This window comes from Colias eurytheme, chromosome 22 (genome assembly GCF_061535395.1).
Source record: "Colias eurytheme isolate Ceu_HAF_F1 chromosome 22, ilColEury1 Martin Lab GWU primary, whole genome shotgun sequence".
NCBI classification, from domain to species: domain Eukaryota; kingdom Metazoa; phylum Arthropoda; class Insecta; order Lepidoptera; family Pieridae; genus Colias; species Colias eurytheme.
Window position 1 is genome coordinate 7,178,835 of NC_143001.1, and position 22,398 is coordinate 7,201,232.

A 22,398-nucleotide genomic window follows, 5' to 3' on the forward strand; every position below is an offset into this window, starting at 1 on the left:
TCACTGTTTTCGTACCTTAAAGTACCTCATTTTAATTAGAAGAAAATATCGAAGTTGGGATACAATCAAATCGTTTTTAAAAACTCACTAAACCATTTAATACAGTGCTTATAAAATTTAAAGCGATTACACTCGTAAGAAAAGTACCTCCATTATCCATAACTCAAATAACATTTAATTCATTTAATCCCCTATCAAAAAGCATAAGAACTTAACTGAATTCTTAAAAATACAGTCTTCGAACTGCATTGGGATAATCCAAGACTTAAATATCGAGATTCGATTTCACGATTCAGAAAAAGCAAGCACTATTCAGTCCTATTGATTTGGTATTGGAGGCTATTAGGATATCGAGTGCCCTGTCTTTGGAGTATTTTCGATTTTATTCCCTAGATATTATTTCTTATGTTCGGGAAAACAGAACTTTTTCAGGAAGAATTGAAATGATTGCATGATTTGAAAGATTAGGTGTCAGCTCTACATTATTTAAGTCTCTACATTATTTAATTGAGTTATCTAAACATAAATTGATAATATTATGTTGAATTTGATATTTTTGGTTTAATGGCATACAAAATCCATACTAATACCATAAATGCGAAAGTAACTCTGTCTGTCTGTCTGTTACTCAATCACGCCTTAACTACTGAACCAATTTGCATGAAATTTGGTATAGAGATATTTTGATCCCCGAGAAAGGACATAGGATAGGTTTTATCAGGTTCAGTTTCAGGAAATCGGTTCAGCCGTTCTCGAGTTATGCGCTTACCAACACATTTTGCGATTCAGAAGTTTTTACATGAAAGAGTAACAAACATCCATACATCCATACAAACTTTCGCCTTTATAATAGTATTAAGATAAAGCGCGGTGTGTCCCTTAGACACATTAAACTGAATAATATATATAATTTAATATTCCATCTTTTTTTTAGATAAGGCACGCCATAGAGCTCGGTCTTCAGCTTTTCGCCGCAAGTAGAATCATATAAATGAAAATTTCTAGGATTATAGATGAAGATCTAGGACACAGGAAACTTATAAGTTACAACTTTTATTGAAAAAGCAACCTTTAAAAGTCTGAAATAGGAAATGATCTTTCTCATACTATTGTTCGCGAAGAACAGAAAATCTATAACATACTGCGATTAAATTTTGTAATATTATACTAGTTCAAATGAAGCCCCATAGATCAGACTAATCAACGTTAGGAATCCTTATAGCTAATAATATTGTAATAAATAATTACATATCGTGTGAGGAATATTACAATTCAAAGTCGTCTCGTCTGTTCGCGATAAACTCATAAACTGATGGACTGTTTTTCACTTAGAGCATGAGCCATTAAACCAGTTTTTCATTATGTTCACTTATTAATAGCTTGGTTATCGAGGAAGGCTTTATTACATAATTTGTTTAATTTTAGACCACGCAAGCGAAGCCAAGAGCGTAAACTAGTATATTATATTCGAAGTTCATGTATAACTGAAAAACTTACCTATTAATGATCGTTTGTTTTTACGCTAAGGCAGTTTTCAATAAAGTCGTACTTATTACTTATTTTGACGTAGTACCTACTTCCAATAAAACTCTCTATTTACTTAACCCACTTCAACCAAAGACCTATGTCTATCACCTCCGGTCCATCACCTCGCTATATCTATACTTATAATAACATCGTAGGAAAGTTGAAACTATACATAATATTTTTTAAAAGAATACTTGGGGCGTGATCTACAATCAGGACAAAAAAAATATATTTTGAAAATTTTTGTATCTTTGTATGTATGTCCGGGCTAAACTCAAAAACAACTGCATGAATTTACTTCAAATTTTGCATGAATATTACTAAGATGTCGGGTCAACATATAGGTTATGTATCATTACGCTAAAAACCATAGCAGCGAAGCAATGCGGTTAAACCGCGGGGCACAGCTAGTATGATATACCTACCCATATTTACCAAAGAAGAGCTATGTATACAGACACTCCATCTGCACCTATACATACAAATCGGTATTGGTATCCTGACCGTCGTCTTTCCCGGTCGAACGCTTGTCGGTGCCCGGATTATCCGGGATCCGGGATCCGGATGACATTAACGAGGGTCCATTCTGACCGATAATTGGCCTTATTTGAATGCATCGACGCACACGATTGGTGCATGAAATTCTTTTGTGGATCGTTTATTTTGTTTTTGTAGGTTGTTTATGGGTGTTTTTGTTATAGTTTAATATAAACATGTACTATTGATATTAAAATGGTATATAATATTTAATAGAGCAATCGATATGGTTATTACAATAACAAAATATAACCTCAAAATAATATTAAATATTGCATTTGACATAAAACTATTGCAGAAATTCTTTGGTGGACAATGTAATTACCAAAATATTAATCAGCAGTGTCATACGTTGTTTTAAATAAAGAGCTATCAGAGCGAAAAAGTTTCATCAAAATTGGTCTAACCGTTCCAATGTAACTTTCATCAAACGTTGAAAGACTCATACACGAATTATACTCAACTAAAATGGCATGTACACAAAAATAATTCATTTCTATATTTTGCTCCTTTATATTATTGCTTTCATGTCAATTGATTTCAATAAAAATATAAGCAAAAACCTCGGTTATAATTTCACAATTTCCGAACGAAGCATTCCAATAATAAGGAAATGTTAGTAACCGACTGGTATAAATTTTCGCTTACTACGGAGAAAAAAATAGCGTGTGCCGAGACACACGTGTCAGAAGTGAAACTTCTTTGGCAAAATTCAAAGATATCAAAATTGTCGCCTTACTCCATGACGTAACGGTATTGCCATGACGCGACCTTGAAACTTTACTCAAGAGAAATTTCACTTCAATAGAAACAAATTCTAAAAAACTAAACTGAAAGTTTGAAAGACATTTTCAATGTAATTTAATTACCTCAAAAATATTCATTTTATACTTTACTAGCGACCCGCCCCGGCTTCGCACGGGTGCAATGCTGATACTACACTACAGAAAAATTGTGAACGTTGTATTATAGGTATAAAAATATAGCGGCCCGCTCCGGCATCGCACGGGTATAAAATACATAGCCGGGCGGCCGCAAACGCTACGTCCCGCAATTTTTAAATCTGTAATATCTTCGAAAATATTCACTTAAATCATACGGTGTAAAGGGCCATATAGATCTATATTAAATGAACAATGTATCCATGGTATTTAATTGGTTAAGGATTAATGCTGTATTGGTTAAAATCGCTTCGAAAATTAGCCATTATTTGTCGTAAAAAGTAAATGACAAAAAAAAGTTATTGTGGGTTATCCATAAGAGATAGACATATGCCATCGCGGACTTTTCTGTAGACCTTTTCAATGTGTATAATACCTAGTACATTATTTTGATAAAACTCGTAGGGTTCAGCCTGCGTTTGCAATGTAAGCGGAATAAATGTAATTTTTTACGACATCACATTAGAAACCTCAAAAATAACAGTACTTCTCCACTACTTAATGGATCTTATTATACATATAAACCTTCCTCTTGAATCACTCTATCTATTAAAAAAAACCGCATCAAAATCCGTTGCGTAGTTTCAAAGATTTAAGCGTACAAAGGGACATAGGGACATAGGGACATAGGGACAGGGAAAGCGACTTTGTTTTATACTATGTAGTGATTTAAAAAAAAACGTTACGTACAAAAATACAAACATTCATTAACTCAAACCAACATTATATTATTGTTCAAAAAACTAAACAAATTTTCAAAACTTCTACACTGTTTACAAACATGTTTTGTTCCAAAAACAAGCGTATTTTCGCGCGCCGACCGTCTTACCGAGTGGACGTGCACACCGTGTTATCCGTTACAACTACAATGAACGTACTGCGATCACCTACTGGAAGTGGCATGGTTTCTGTGCATAGTGACCCTCAAATTAATGTGTCTAGTGAAAAGCCCCTTGATCAGCAAGTAACTTTTCGGCATAAAAGAAAATTTAAAGACGATGATGAATTGATCAAAAATGAGTTAAGTGAATTAAATAAACAAATGTCCCGGATGATGGATATGATGTCTGCTTTATCTGAAAACCAAAGAGAGTTCATGAATAAAATTTCAGGCGACATTACGTCTATTAAACAAGAGATGTCTGAAACGAAACTGTCACTAGAAACACTGAAAATGGAGCAGAGTTCGCTGAAAACTAATGTTAATTTGCTTCTAAATAAGAACTCTGATACCGAAATACGACTTAATGGTATTGAGACTAAATTAAAAGACCTACCGCTCCACATAAATAACTTCGAGCAAGCTTCAAACCAGGAAGAGATTATATTTGAAATACATGAGCGTCAAAAACGTAGCAAAAATTTAATAATTACAAACTTACCTGAATGTGACGCTGTCGAGACAACAACAAGAAAAGCTTCTGACTCTAAAAATGTAATACAATTTCTAAAAAACATAATACCGTGTAGCCCAGATCCAGTAGCAACAATAAGACTAGGAAAATTCATACCGAACAAATGTCGACCACTAAAAGTATGTTTTTCAACAGAAGAACCAGTTAAAATAATTTTAAGAAATAAGCACAAAAATTGTAGAAAAGAAATTGGGATTTATTCCGACCAAACTCCACAGCAACGAGCATACCTAAAACTTCTAAAAGATGAACTCAAACAAAAAACGGATGAGGGAATAAAAAACTTAAGTATAAAATATATTAAAGGCATCCCTAAAATCGTTGAAACGGATTCAAAAAACTAGATCAATCTAAAAGAACAGAAGATTTAACCAACCCGACTATCGATAACCTCACATACCAACTAACCAATAACTATGGTGAAATTAAATTTTCGAATAAATCTCTGAAATTTATGTATGCAAATGTACGTAGTATTGTTAAACCAGGTAAATTAGATGAACTTAGATGTGTGATAGAGTCATTTAAATATACAATACACGTAATCATATTGACTGAAACTTGGATCAAAACAAAGGATGAAGGTGAACGACTCCAACTTCCACGATATAAGCACTATTATAATCACAGGTCAAATAGTAGAGGAGGTGGGGTCTCAATATTTGTCCACAATAATCTCCAACACAATCAATGTCACGATCTAGTATTACTTGATAACCATTATCTCTGGGTCCACCTCTATAACTATTCATTGGACATAGGTGCTATATATCGTAAACCAGATCCAGTTACACTACAAAATTTTTTCGAAACCTTTGGAATACAACTTCAAAAAAGTAGCAGAGCCATCATATTTGGTGATTTCAATATAAATTTATTAAACTTGGATCGGACTTATAATACCTACAAGGACTTGGTTGAGATAAATGGCTTCCAACTACTAAACAAGATTGATGAAACATACTGTACACGAGAAACCAATACGACAAAATCAATTCTAGATCATGTAGCCACAAATGTGAAACAAAACGATTTCCACCTTGCCATTGTTGAATCAGCAATGTCAGATCATAAACAGATATTTTTAGAAGTAAAAAAATATAAACCTGAATTATTTAAAAAAATAGAATATGAAGCACTAAATTACAATGAATTATATTTATACATAAAAAATAACCCTATCTACAATAACAATTTAGAATATTCACAAATGGAATTAAGATTAAAAGAAGCAATCAATAAAAACAAAGTCATAAAATCAAAAATACTCAACAAACCAAGACAAGACTGGATACACAGAGATATCATTAAAGAAATCAACGACAGAAATCAAATTTACTACGAGCACAAAATGAACAAAGATAATAAATGCATTGAACAGAAGTTTAAAAAAAAGAGAAATCAAGTAACAGCAAAAATACAGAAAACAAAAAACGAATATTATACAAAGGAATTTAATAAAGTTCTCAAACAACCAAAGAAAATGTGGAGCCTTATAAACTCGTTATCTAGGAATAGCATAAAGGATTCTGTCATTCCACAGATCAATACCCCTACCGGCTTAATAAGTGATGAAAAGGAAATTTGTAAGTGTTTTAATATGTTCTTTGCTTCGGTTGGCTCGATTTTAGCAAATAAAATTCCTAAAACCCAGAATTATCAACTTAATGTGACATTAGATAGCAAAAATTCATTCACCCAGTTTAATCCCACTAACGCTGAGGAAGTTAAAAACATTATTAACTCGCTAAACTCAAATACCAGCTCAGGGTTAGATGGCATTAGCGTTAAAGCCTTAAAATGTATCAAAGACTTGATAAGCCACGATCTAGCGTGTTGTATAAATAAATGTCTATCAGAAGGAACATTTCCAAACACTCTAAAAATTGCTAAAGTCGTACCTATACTTAAAGCTGGTAGCAAAACAGACCCTAACAATTACCGACCAATCTCTGTCCTATCTGTTATATCAAAAATTTTTGAAAGGGTCTTGCATACTCAATTAAAAAAATTCCTTGACTCAATCAACTTTCTTTATCAGAAACAATACGGCTTCCGTCCCAAATCCAATACTCTCTCAGCCACGTCAGATCTTATAACAAAACTTATTAGTAATTTAGACAATAGAAATATCGCGGTCGGCATTTTTGTGGACCTAAAAAAAGCGTTTGATACCGTGAGCCATGACTTGTTGCTAACAAAACTTCAATGCATTGGTATCAAGGGAACAGCACATGAATTAATTAAATCCTACCTCGCAAACCGTTGTCAAATTGTCAAAATTGGATCATGTCAAAGTGATCCCTTGCCGATATGTTATGGAGTACCACAAGGCTCTATTCTAGGTCCACTTTTGTTCTTAGTATATATAAACAACGTACATGAGCTTCCCTTCAAAGGTGACATAAGTCTATATGCTGATGACACCAGCCTATTCTACTATGGACAGTCAATACACTCTTTGATATCGGAAGCTCAACACGATATGACCCTCCTTAACACTTGGCTACAAAATAATCTACTGACAATTAACGTTGAAAAAACTAATTATATTATATTCTCACCTAAATCTACAAAAGTTCCAACACATGCCCCTCTTTTTATAAATAATCAACAAATTAAACAGATTAATGAAGAAAAATATCTGGGTCTAGTATTGGATAGTCATATGACCTGGAAACCGCATATTGAAAAAGTCAGGAAAAAAATAGTTTCATTGTCTGGTGCATTAAGAGGATTTGCAAAATGTCTTCCAAATACTGTTCGATATACAATTTATAACTCCTTAATTAAATCCCACTTAGATTATCTAATACCGATATGGGGAACATCCGCTAAAACTAACATGAACAAAGTACAAATAGCCCAAAATAGATTAATAAAAACACTTTTTTGCTATAATTATCTCACTCCAACAAAGAAAATATATAAAGACACTAAAATAATGGATATTTCGCAAATTTACGTCTATAATACTTGTATTCTGATACGAAAATTGTTTAATAAGGAAATTCATACAGATATCACTTTAACTAAGAGGAAGCGAAATTCTAATCTACGACAAAATATATGTATTGACCACCTAAATATCCATCCAGCCCGTACCTACTATGGCTCAAAAAATTTACTTCATGACGGAGTTAAAATATACAATAGCCTACCTACAGATATAAAACAAGTAAAATCATTAGGATTATTCAAAAAGAAATTAAAACTTCATATACTACAAAATGAAAATATGCCCTGAAATAACTATCGTGTATACAAATTACAACTTAAAAATATAAGTGAATAAAATAAAATCAGCAATATAAATAAAAATAACAACGATCACATACTTACTTACCTAGTTTAAAAAAAATCAAAATTAAAATTACTTCAAAAAATAAATTAATATAACTAATATAAAGTGTTAAATATAACATAAAAAGTAATTATATTTTATGATTATTTTAAAATAAAGATTAAAAATCATTACATCATATTATGAATTATTATACTTATACATATTATATATAAAAAAAAAAAAAAAAACAAGATTGTATTAATTAAATTACTTTAAATAGCTAAACACTAAATTACTATTTACTCTAATTTTTAAATAAACTTACTATTAATATTTATTTTAGTTCATGCAATCGATGTCACATTTAGTTGCTTTATATCCGTGTAAACATTCCTCACGAACACAGCCATACCGTCATAAGACGATATTATTGCACAAAATAATCTCCACTCACCCGCAAATTTTTTAATTTTTTTTGTCAAGGTGTACAACTTTGTAAAATACTGTGAAACTTTAGAATAAGTGAATTGTAAAATTCTTTGAAATAAAAATAAATGTCTCTAAACCTATTTCACTTATCGATTTACAAACAAAACATTAAACAGTCTAATTTGAATACGTTTCCGAACCATAAAGTTGTAGAATAATTAAAGACTAGATAACATAGATTAAAACGAGAAATTCGGTTCGGATACCACTTGGATCGCACCCAGAATATTAACGATCTTAGCTTATATTTACCACTCTTCAAATATACACTCTATACCGTTGAAATAAGGTTTGTTTTCAAATGATAAGAATTGGGAATTAAGGTCGAAATTAAGCAGGTCATTCATATTTAAGATGTGTCAGTATTGTGTAGACTAAATTCAGGTAGACGGTATAATATGGCTGAATTGGAGCGTATTTAATTTTGATGATTATTCCTGTCCATATAAAGTTGTTAATTGCATGTCGTATTTATAAAGTGACATTTTCCGTGACTCCAGGGAAAACAGATGTTTCTATTAAAGTTCAGATTTAAAGAACTAGAGATGTGTTGGTACATTTCGTTTTTCTGTTCATCTGCTGTATTTGGTTACGATTAATCTTTAAAAAAAAAATACTAAGTTTTCTTCTTTTTAAGGAAAAAATGTTTAAAACATAATTTAACTAGAAGATACCTCTTTGTATTCATAGCAATATTACAGTACAATGTATGAAAAGTTAATTTTTCGTTTAAAGCACAGTGCTTATTATACTTAGGCTTTTTGTAACGTAAGCTTAAGACTGAAGACCACTTAACCTGGTTCTACGTACATTAAGAATCTTAACTGCATGTGTGTTAATGAATACGAATTTTTAAATGTTGCCTTAATGATGTAAGGTGTTGAATTCGAAAATTATGTTTAATAAACGTTGGAAAATATATCATTAAATATTTCTATTTCTTAAATTAATTTTAAAAATTATAGTCAAGTTGTTTAAGGTATTATTTACAATCATTATAATGACAAGAAGACTGACTTTATTTCCAACTAGCGGTCCGCCCCGGCTTCGCCCGTGGTACATTTTTAAGTTTTCCCTACATAAGAACCCCGGATTGGCGTGGAAGACGCGGGTTCGAATCCCACCGCGTTATCGTTTTTCTTTTCTTTATAAATTTATATTAACAAAATTATCAAATCTATACTAATTTTATAAAGCTGAAGAGTTTGTTTGTTTATTTGTTTGTTTGTTTGAACGCGCTATTCTCGGGAACTACTGGTCTGATTTGAAAAATTCTTTCGATGTTAGATAGCTCATTTATCGAGGAAGGCTATAGGCTATATACCATCACGCTACGACCAACAGGAGAGGAGCCACGGGGGTGAAACCGCGCGGAGCGGCTAGTATATTATATACGCTTAATATAAACATAATGCTTTAATAATGAAATTTTTAGCTTTGTTGCATTATAATTATTTTCAAATGCTATTCCTCAAACATTCCTCATCTACCTACTTATAGTTTATTTTCTTAATATCAATGAACTTATACGCACTGTCATGTCAAATTTTTCTTAATCAGTCTCTAGGATTCTTTTTTTTTATGTTTTTTTTTTTTTTTTTTTTTATGTTAATAGCAGGCAAACGAGCAGACGGGTCACCTGATGTTAAGTGAACATCGTCGCCCACTTGCACCCACAATACCAGGGGTATGGCGAGTGTGTTGCCGGCCTTTAAGGAATGTGTACGCTCTTTTCTTGAAGGTCCCCAAATCGTATCTCATTGGAAACACTGCCCGCGGGAGCAGATTCCAAATTTCCGTAGCACGAGGCAAAAAGCTTCTTTTAAAGCGAACTGTTGTTGATCGCCAGCTGTCCAGATGGTATGGATGGAATTTGAGCTTGTGACGTGCTGTACGGTGGTGGAATTCAGCCGCAGGCAGTGTTCCAAACAGTTCTTCAGAGCACTCCCCATGATAAATGCGGTAGAAGACGCATAATGAGGCGACTTCTCTACGCAGTGCTAAAGAATCAAGCCGATCGGTTAGACTTGGCTCGCCAACGAGGCGCACAGCTCTCCGTTGGATTCGGTCAAATGGAAGGAGATACTGTTGAGGTGCACCGGCCCAGAGATGGGAGCAGTATTCCATATGCGGCCTGACTTGCGCCTTATAAAGATTAAGGCGATGGCTCGGAGTGAAATACTGCCCCGCTCTACAGAGTACACCTAATTTCTGGGAAGCTAACTTAGCTTTTCCTTCCAGATGACAGGAGAACTGCACATCACTCGTGATTTCGAGACCAAGAATTCCGATACTGGCTGTGGCTTTAAGGGGAGTACTTTGAAAAATGGGAGTCGCGATAAAGGGATTCTTCTTAGCGGTAAATGCGCAGACTTGTGTCTTATTGGGGTTAAATTGGACCAGGTTAATTCGACCCCAATTCGAGACTTCATCTAAGGAAGTTTCGATTTCGGACACAAGATCGTTCCGGCACTCAATGACGCGATCCCGAGAAATATTGCTTCGGCCGGCATAAACTGCATCACACGTACTGTCATCTGCATAGCAATGAATGCTGCTAACGCGCAGCAAATCATTGATATGCAGAAGAAACAGTGTGGGAGACAGAACGCAGCCTTGTGGTACACCAGCATTCACGAGCTTAGGTTCGGAGCATGAACCGTCGACCACGACTTTCATACTACGCTCAGTGAGAAAACTGGCGACCCATCGGCAAAATTCCTCGGGAAGCCCATAGGAAGAAAGCTTCGAAAGAAGCGCTTTGTGCCAGACCCGATCAAAGGCTTTCGCTATGTCCAAACTGACCGCCAATGCTTCACCCTTGCTCTCTATCGCCTCCGCCCAACGATGTGTTAAATATACTAGAAGATCACCAGCCGATCGTCCGTGACGGAATCCATACTGACGGTCACAGATCAGCTGATGCTCCTCCAGATATTTCAGCAACTGGCGATTGATAATGGTTTCCATTATCTTGGAGAGCAAAGAAGTGATAGCTATGGGTCGATAATTGGACGGGTCCGAGCGATCGCCCTTTTTCGGGATCGGATGCACTAAAGCCGTCTTCCATGAGTTCGATCCACTATCCACGATACAGCAGTATACAAACAAACCACTTTGTTAATTAAACAGCCATAATAGGTCAAGTGATTAATAGCACACAAAAATGTGATCACCACTTATCAAGCTCTCTCATTAAGATTCAATAAGATGTTGAACACAGTGACTAATGGAGTGCCTTGTCGCCAGGTAAATTGTTTACGTCGACAATTAGATGTTGCACGGATATAAATGTACTGGAAGGGGGTAATTTATGAGCGCTAGAATAAAAAAGATCGAGAAAAAAGGTTATTGTAGGACGCGTAACTATTAGGGTTGTCTTTGCACTCTAAACACGTATTTTATTTTGTTTAAACAATATAATAAGTACGAATTAATATACGAGTACTGATTAAAAGGATGATTTGAAGAGAGGTGATTTGATGATACAGTGTGTGATGTGTTAAGTTGTATAAAATTGTTTCAACAAGGCGATGCTAATTTGATATTTTTAGTTTTATGGCATTCAAGTTCTTTATAAATATAAATTTTCAAAGAATAGAAAAAAAAGGCGAAATTGAAAAGATATAAAGCCAAATAAAACCAGTCTTAACTTACTTTTCTACAGGATTTGTTTTACTTTATCTTACAAAGCGCATATTCAAACGACCTCAAGTCAAACAACATACCTATTTAAATTTTCAGCCCATTACATACAAACAAAAGTAATAATCGAAATACAAAATGTCGTATCCAGTTAATTTATATCCGCACTAAGTCATTTCCTCCAAATAAATGAACTCCCTTTATCATTTCCGCACGAAATAAAAATATGTGGTGTTCATTTATTACAGTAAATTGATTCTCTTATTAATGAGAAGGGAGGCTGTATTGTTATAGGGATGGATATAATCCCTGCTAATATTACGGATTTTGCTTTAACAAATTAATATTGACTGAGAAAAGGCTTTGATTATTAATTGGTAACAATTCAGAATTTGAAGTAACTTATTCTTTTTAGTTTATGTCATTTGCTAATTCTTACAGAGGTTGATTATGCATGGTAATCAGTGATTAATATCATTGTATCCCTTACGGGAGGTCCTTGTCCCAGAAATGGGAACATAATGGGCTGATAATGGTGATCATTGTAAGAAAAATATTCATCATCATCATCATTACAACATCTTTTATGCTGTAGCTGCAGCCGAAGCTGCAGGAAAGTAGAATTTAGACCATAATCAGTGGATTAACTTCTGTCAACCCCCGCGTAGTGACGCGGGGGTTGACAGAAGTCACATATTCTCAAATGTTTAGGTTTTGTTAAACCATACTGTATTTTACTTTATATCAGTTGTAGCAGTGGTCATATGGATAATGTACTGATAAATTGAAAAGATGTTTTTTACTTTCCACGCTCGTCTCGTCTCAATTTTTATGCCTAGATTTAATGAAATCAGTTACTAATTGCTCTATGCTGTGGAAAAATCGCAGATTACATTGTGCCATGACAATGTTTCCATTACGAACCAATTGATGACCACTTAACCTGGTTCCATACATTAGCGTGTGTTTGGAGGCACACACGGTAGATATGTATGCTAGTACTAGTTTATTACAAACTTATAATACACTAGCGGTCCGCCCCGGCTTCGCCCGTGGTACATATTTCGCAATAAAAGGTAGCCTATGTTCTTTCTCAGGGTCTAAAGATTGTCTGTGCCAAATTTCATCAAAATCGGTCCAGTAGTTTATGCGTGAAAACCATACATACATACATACATACATACATACATACATACAAACCTTTCCTCTTTATAATATTAGTATAGACAACGATTTTATAAAGAGCTAGCTGTAATCACTCTTTACTCGCATGGTAAGAAAAAAAATCGTGGTACAATTTTTAACCCCTATTTTGTCCACTTGGGGGAAGAATTAATTAATGTCCTTTCTTATCGGGTACCTAAATCATAGTGGTTATCTGTATGCCAAATTTCACCCCGATCGGTTCACCTGTTTTGGACTGTGCGTTGATAGGTCAGCCAATCATTTTTTCATTTTATACTTCAAGAAAACTTTTATTTATTTGCTCTATTGCAGTGAATTTTTTCATCCACACGAAAGAAAGCTAATAAGTAAGATAGATAGATAAAATGTTTATTTTATACCTACCATACAAACAATAAAATAATATATTATATAACATAGGAAACAATACCCACTATTATTAATGCCCGTAGCATAATGTAATTTGTGCACAAAAGACGCTTTGAAAACATACACCAACTGTGCCTAAATTAAAACATTTTAACCTTTCACATAATATGAGCATTCTAAATAGCAAAAACATTCTAAATAAACGTTGCAATTACTAGCAGTTTATATTGTTTGTGGGAGAACCCAATTATTTCGTATAAAGAAGATTCTGTTGTCACGAAGTGTATGCTAAAAATGACATATTCAACTGGTAATGTTCAACGTCCGTTTATACGATATTCTACGCCCGTTCATACGATATTTCGGTTTTAAACGAACACTTTTGCGGTGTGAATATTTTTTCGTGCATGGAAAAACACGGAGTTTTTTGGCTTCGTCAATGGTTGTAAAGAGTTGGAACAGTATAATGTAATATGATCGTCGTATTATGGTTACGTTTTGTTACGAAAAAATAGGTGGTGAATATCTTTTTGAAAAAGGAGCTGAATGTTATGAAAGACTAGTTGAATTTCTCGCTTTATTACCATTGAGATAATATTACTATACGTATGGAGGAGACACCACGAACAAAATCTGTGCGCCATTTTTTTGCTCTAACTAAGTTTTAAAAATTATTATCTAGTTAGGTTCTGACCGATGAAAGTTATTCCTTTGCACATTTCCGTATTATTTGTATTATTTGTGCAATATCGTAACACACAAGAAGGCATATTTGATGCGTTTCACTTTAAAACCATTAAAAAGAACATAAGTGATGCAGGCGGTGTCGTCTCCATATATTATGTATATATATCTCAATGTTTATTACCCACCATAACTGTTAGAAAGTTTGTAAGATAGTTCTTATTCATATGTTCTTATATTGAGAACCTCCTATCACATACTTACTTGTCAAATAAATACCTAAGAATGTCTCGTATAATATAATCATGAACTAATTCTGAAGATTTAAAAAATCTTGCAATATTCATAAAAACATATTTTGTAGATAAAACATATTTCAATTGGCAAGTACCTCTCAGGTGTCATAAAGAGTTTACGATACGACTCTACAAAAATATCGTAACGATATCGTATAAACGATGTTCAACCGACTGTTTAAGATTTATACATACAGAAATAAATGAGCTCTCCCATACATATTCAGCGTACCGCACTTAGCTTTATATAAATGACGGTTTGTCCGTATTTGGGTCAAAGTTGCTTTCTTAAACCTTTGTTTATTCTCCAAGATATATTTTCAGCTTTTGAAAATACTATAATTAATAGTGTCGTCTCGGATTTTAAGCAGAAATGTTACTTTTAGCTTTAAGAAATGCGAATGCCTTTTGTATACACAACATGAAGAATTTTAAATTAAAAATTAAACACTTTTTAACGGATTTTAAACGCGATTTATTCATTATATTATTGTCACGGGGAGTGAGATGTTATTCGTCTTGAAGGTCATTCGAAAATTGCTTTTCGTGTTCGAAACGTCAGGAAATAATATAAATCGCGAAATAATGAATAAATCGCGTTTAAAATCCGTTAAAAAGTTAAATTTTAAACAACTTTTTTACGGATTGATTTTCTTTATTGGTAGATAGGTGATAAGCCTTTTGTACCCGACAGGCATTTTTTGTTAATTTCCACCGGGAATTGAAACCAGGACTCTGAGGACCTATAGAACGAATTTGCTTTTTTATTGAAAATCTATGCAAACAAATAAAATGAAAGTGAATGAATGATATTGAAATCAATACGTATACAACAACAATCACAAACATTTTTGTTTGTATGTTTGTTCACGCAGATGAACAGATATTTGCGGGATTTACAATAATCTCAGCTTTAAGCTTAAATACTTTTAATTAGTAATGTTACCACTATCAAATCCAATCGGACAATACACTTCTTCTTATATAAATAAAAGATTCGATGAATAGATTTTAAATTAGTTACTTACCTGAATTAGAAAAAGATAAGTGAATAAATTAATTGTTGTAAAATTGTAATTGTGTAATTGAAAATATATCGATAAACAATTCCACAACACAGTAACTCAATGACGCTTGAACGACGAGCAGTTCTAAGTAATATTTAGTCCACAATTATTTCTTAGTTTCAAAATAGACCTTTTATTAAGATACTACGCGTCCGTGATTTAATTCTACCATCGTCCATCAAGTTCACAATTATATAGATAACAATTTAGCCACATTATAATAGAATTATATACACAAACATTTCCATCATCATGAATATTCGAACATAATCCCAGTCCATACCATCTCGTGCCATCTCATGCCATCTCATCTCATCTGATCGCATCTTACCCCGGTGTAAGTTCAGACACAAGTCACGTAACCAGGATGACCGGGGTATAAATCCGCAAGTTGCATATTCCTCACTGAATATATTTTGCATAGAATTTCGTATTCTACCAGTGTTGGCTATTTTATTACTATTTTCGATTTTATGAGTTCACCTTTCTAATATAGAGTTTTTAAATATGGTGTTTTTAAAAGAGAATATTGGTTTAAGGATTTATATTTAGATAGTTAAAAGTAAGTATTATATGTCAGAAAGCGTATTCACTCAAATTTGAATCAATTATGAGAAGAAGAAAGCAAAATAGAATGAATGAATGAATTTTTTTATATATGTTATATAATTATATCGATAGGTTAAGTAAATTAATCGATATCGATAGGTCAAGTTATTTAATCGATATCGATAGGTCAAGTTAATCAATCGATATCGATTGGTCAACTTAATTATTCGATATCGATAAATAAAATAAATAAATAAAAAACACTTTATTGCACACACAAAACAAAAGAAAATCAAACAAAAATAATACACTAACAATGAAGCGGTACAAATAGGCGGCCTTATCGCTAAGAAGCGATATCTTCCAGGCAACCTTAGGATATAGGAAAAGTATGAAGAAAAATGAATAATTGGATAGTAGAAGGAGCATAGCGAGGCATTATAGAAGGTGCAAATAAAAGTAGGAAATAGATAAATAAATACAAATATTAATACATATATACATAGCAAATAAGGAAAAATAAGGGATAACAGGATGAAAGTAAGTAGTTAAGATAAATAAGAACGGATGAAACATTAAAACGTACTAGTTGTGAAGATAATGCTGTTTGACCAGATGCTTGAAAGAGCTGATAGATTGAGCTTTCCTGATGTTTAATGGGAGCGAGTTCCACAACCTTACAGCTTGCACGGTGAAGGAAGCATCGTAAAAACGGGTTTTGTGAGCGGGCATGCGAAGCGTAAGGTTGTCCAAGGAGCGTAGATCGAGTTCATGAGAGGAACCCAAGAACACGAATCTATTTTTAAGGTAGGATGGGGATCTAGGATCAAAAAGGATATTGTACAGGAGGGAAAGGATGTGAGTATTCCGGCGAAGTCGGATGGGCAGCCAATTGAGTTTCGAGCGATATTCTGAGATATGATCATATTTGCGCAAGCCAAAGATGAATCTGATAGCAAAATTTTGAAGTCGTTCTAATTTGTTAAGTAGCTCCTCATTAAGGTCTGGAAAGCATGCATCACCATAATCAAGGATAGAAAGCAACAAAGACTGCGCCAGAACAGTTTTCGTAGGTACAGGTAAAAAGTTGCGCAATCGACGTAAAGATGACGTAACACCAAAAACCTTACGGCTTACTTGTTTTATGTGTTCGGTCCAGGATAGGGTTTGATCGAAATGAATACCAAGGTTTTTAACCGATGTACTATATGGAACTGGGACTCCATCGATCGAAATACGAGCTAAATCCGGAAAAGAAATCTTAGAAAGGAAATAAGAACTGCCTAAAATAATAACTTGAGTCTTTCCAGGATTTAATTTGAGACCATAAGCTTGAGTCCAGTCGACAATGGATTGAAGGTCAGTGTTGATGCGAGTAATCGCTTCTTCAAGATTTTCCATTGACGAATGGGTGTAAATTTGTAGATCGTCTGCGTACAGATGGTAGAGAGAAGAAAGTTTAGAAGAAATAGAGTTAATGAAAATACTAAAAAGGAGGGGTGACAACACGCCGCCTTGAGGGACGCCAGCAGAAACATCACACCATGAGGAATAGGATTCATCCACCCGGACGCGCTGCCGACGACCCTGCAAGTAACTACGAAACCAACCAACCACCGCAGGAGATACGTTAAGAGAACTAAGCAGAGCTAACAGGATATCAAGGTCAACGGTGTTGAAGGCATTGGAGAAATCGAGGAGAGCAAGGATAGTTAGCTGCTTATTGTCCATTGCCATACGAATATCCTCTGTAACTTTGACAAGAGCAGTGACCGTGCTATGGCCCGTACGAAAACCAGATTGTAAAGGATCTAGAAGGGAATTATAGTTAAGAAAGGAGCACAGCTGTTGTTGCACTAGCCTTTCAAGAACTTTAGATAGGAATGGTAGAATGGAAATAGGGCGATAATCGGAGAAATTGGATGGATTATTTTTTTTAGGGAGTGGAATGATGAATGCATCTTTCCAGATCTGGGGAAAAGAACTCGAAGATAGGGAGAAATTAAGGATGTGTGTAAGGATGGGAAGGATAATATCAAGAATGGGCAGAATCATAGCACGGCCTATACCATCACAGCCGAGAGCATTCGAAGCGATGGCCAATGTATTCTTCTTAACGTCACTGGCAGTGAAAGGTACAAGAATGAACGGAGGAGAGTCAGGAGTTTGCATGGTAGAAAGAAGTGAAATGGTATCAGTTTTAGTGTTACAGTCCAGAGTAGACTTTGACGAGGAAAAATGTTTGTTAATAAGATCTAAATTAATATTTACAGGAAAAGAGATATTCTGAGATTTACCAACTCCAAGTGTTTTTAAAAATTTCCAAGTGTCTGCAGTGTTGCCGCTCTCAACGGATTTGTGAATGTGGCGTCGTTGTGCATCTCTACACATCGTATTACAGCGATTGCGAATTGCTTTATATTTTTCACGATTGGAGTCCGAGTTATTCAGTTTAAATTTGGTTTTCGCCAGATTTTTTTTGTGAACAATGGATCTAAGTTCATCTGTCAACCAAGGAGCTGGAACATGCTTCATTTTAACTGCTTTAATTGGCGCATGAGTATCGTACAGTTTAGTATATTATCGATAGGTTAAGTTAATTAATCGATATCGATAGATTAAGTTAATTAATCGATATCGATAGATTAAGTTAATTAATCGATATCGATAGGTTAAGTTAATTAATCGATATCGATAGGTTAAGTCAATCAATCGATATCGATAGGTCAAGTTAATTAATCGATATCGATAGGTCAAGTTAATTAATCGATATGGATAGGTTAAGTAAATTAATCGATATCGATAGGTTAAGTCAATCAATCGATATCGATAGGTTAAGTTAATTAATCGATATCGATAGGTTAAGTTAATTAATCGATATCGATAGGTTAAGTAAATTGATCGATATCGATAGGTGAAGTTAATCAATCGATATCGATCGGTCAAGTTAATTAATCGATATCGATAGGTTAAGTTAATTAATCGATATCGATAGGTTATGTAAATTGATCGATATCGATAGGTGAAGTTAATCAAAATGTCTGAAACAAGTGTACACACGAAAGAAGATAGATACATAAAAATTAGACATGATTGCTGAGAATTTCGTATCCTGTGTGCACTGAATTTCCAGAAAAGGGTCTTGACTCAGCTTTCTGCTATACTAGACTAGACACTAAAAACCAGTGAGAAATAATTTAATTTACAAGAAAAAACTTAATTCAGAATTCATTTCCCTAGTCCAACAAAAGGTCGCAATAACAATATAACTTATAAATAATTAATCAAATCAAAAAGTTAATTACGTATTCGTAACACGAATTTGCGTATAAAATATGAAGCTAACTAAATCTAAACTAAACATGCAAATCCGAGCACGACACTGAAAGATAAGGCCAAGTTTGAAACTGTGAACATTTATAGTACGGTGCTAGTTACAGCGATTTTCAAATATTCCGATTTAAATAATTAATGTATCTACTTATTTATTACCAAGGGTTACCTATTTATTTATTGTGTGTGTATTTTGTTTGGTGATACACCAATAATGACTTAATTATAATTCACATGAGTACTTATCCTTTTTTTATAGTGGGGAAATCTTCCGAAGATACCCACGGCCCTCGAGGAAGGAGCCGTGGGTTATGTCGGATTATGATGGGGCTGCGGGTATTGGTTGGAATTCTTCCGCGCTTTAATATTATTTCTAGATCTGAATAGGCCATAAAAGCAGGCGCATACACTATTGGTAACAAATATGGATCAATTACGCCACACCCTGTATATTGTGTGGATATTATCATACGTAGGTGGTATAACTACAACAACTCTAGAGCCTCCAGGCAGCTTATTAAATCTATATATTAACACGCAAAAAGCTCTTGTATTAATATAAGTAGGAATATTTTTCGAATCAATGTTTCACAGAGATACGTTTAGTTAAACCTAGGTAAGAAATTTTACAAAAGTCAGTAAGTCGAAATTCGTTTCCTGGGCGATCCCAGTCTAATTTGTCAACAGACAACAAGGATACAGAGGGCTCTTCTAAATGTCTTTCCAAATTATAAACCACTGATTACAGAGTTAAGAAAAAATCTACGCAATAGCTTGATCAATTTTGTAATTTGAGCTGTGAGAAAAGTTTTCAAACATTTTTATACTCAAATAATGTGTATCCTGACAGAAAAACATTTACCTACCTTAGGTACTTATTTAGTCAGCTAGTAACTTCTATATTAATATTATTCATGCTCTTCTAAGTCAAACGTTATTGTATAAATATTTAAGTTTAAAATAATTCCGCTATAACTGTAACCACACAGGAACAAACTGATACCGTCACGTCGGTGACGCGACACAATTGCACTTTGCGCGGTCGGTTAACGTGGCTTAGTGTTACTAATACATATGGCTTGAAATTTACACTTGTCTCATTACTTTTGATGCTGTTTTATATCTTCTGTGTGTGTTTATTTTTTATATAAAATATTATGAAGCTGAAAAGTTTGTTTGATTGTTTGAACGCCCTAATCTCGGGAACTACTGGTCCGATTTGAAAAATTATTTCGGTGTTGGATAGCTCATTTATCGAGGAAGACTATAAGGCTATATATCATCACGCTAAGACCAACAGGAGTGGAGCACTGCGGGTAAAACCGCAGGGCACAGCTAGTAAGTTTATACGAGTGTCATTGAAAATATATATGTTCTCTATTACTTATGTATTTGGTTTAAAATCACGCTTTAACAAAATAAACTAATAAAACTATTTGTCCTCGATCCTCGCCAAGTGTACAAAGTTTTTTAATTAAATATGTCTGTTTAAGATGGGTTAATATAGTTAGTTACATAAAAACATATTGGTGAAGCTAATAAAAGCGCGTTAAAAATGCTTAAAAAGAAAAATAAACTCCGTTTCAGTGATATTTTTAAAAGCAAAGTTCATACAACTCGACCCTTGTCCAGTTCAAAGTCAAAAATCATCTTTATATGCTGTCTAGATGTAGCTTTATATCTAGTCAACAGTAGTTAGGCGATAACTGTGGTAATAAAGATATTATGTATGCTGTATCAGAGTATATGACGTCACAACAAATGACGTCATAGTACTAAAAGGAAGATTATGCATACATTTATGTTTGTGCGAAAGTTAGCCTGCATTTTTATTACTCATCACCAGATCAGCTTCTATGTAGATTAAATTGTTTACATTACCTAAGCAAAGGAATTTTTGTCTCTATAAGTATCTCTATCTCTCTTGAATTATTTGCACACTTTTGGCGTGTTCATATTAAATTTCATTATTATTATGAATAAATTAATGTTTACTCTCGACATCTAAATGGAATTCTTAACACAGAACAAAATAATGAATATTGTATTATTATTTGCACATTCTTTTCATATTAGAAATCTTCAAGTTCATCTTGATAACAGGTATCTAACAAGATGCGCCCCGCGGTTTTACCCGCGTTGCGCCGCACCAATTGGTCTTAGCGTGATGATAAGCCTTTAACCTTCCTCGATAAATGAACTAACTAATAGTGCAATAGTTTTTCAAATTGGACACGTGATTCCTGAGATTAGCGCGTTCAAACAAACAAACAAACTTTTCAGCTTTATAACATTAGTATAGATAGCTTTCCGCCTGCAGTTTTGCCCGCTTTATCTAAAACCTAATAAATAATTAATAAATTACCTATAAAGGTACTAAAATCTTCCTCTTAAATCCCTCTATCTATTAAAAAAAACCTTATCAAAATTCGTATGTTTTATACTATGTCGTGAAGATAATAATATGTTCGAGAGTTATAAAGGTGCTTTTCCACTAATAATGTGCGAGGATGTGTAGCGAGGAACGTGTTTGTAAAAAAACAATCATATCGCTTCATTTATTTAAGTTTGAAGCGTTTAGCGTTTAAAGCAATACTATTGGTTATTTACACATTCCTCGCGACACATCCTCGCACATTTGTGGTAAAGCACCCTTACTGAATAAATTTCATCTCCATGCGTACTTGTTCTCTACGTGACTGCAGTTTAATATCAACTTGCTGGTCCAATATCTGATATTGCATGATGCTCTTTTGTGCCCTTTGGAGAACCTTCGTATAAAGTACGGTTTATACTTCAGTTTAAGTAGCGTTTTATTGTGTTTATCGTTTACGTAATATTCTTATCTTCGTTTCGATTTTTCCGGAGTTCGCAATTGGGAAGTTATTTTCTGTAAATGTGCTTCAGAGTTAAGTTTTGAAAGGTAAAAGCGTTGAATGTTTTGTAATGAATTTATTATAACAGTAATTTATTAATTTTTGACTTCAATTTATCAAACATAATATTATGTTTTTCTCGTAATTAGTTTCCCTTTCATGTGCTTCTTCCTTAAGTTATATTTCAGCGTTACGTACA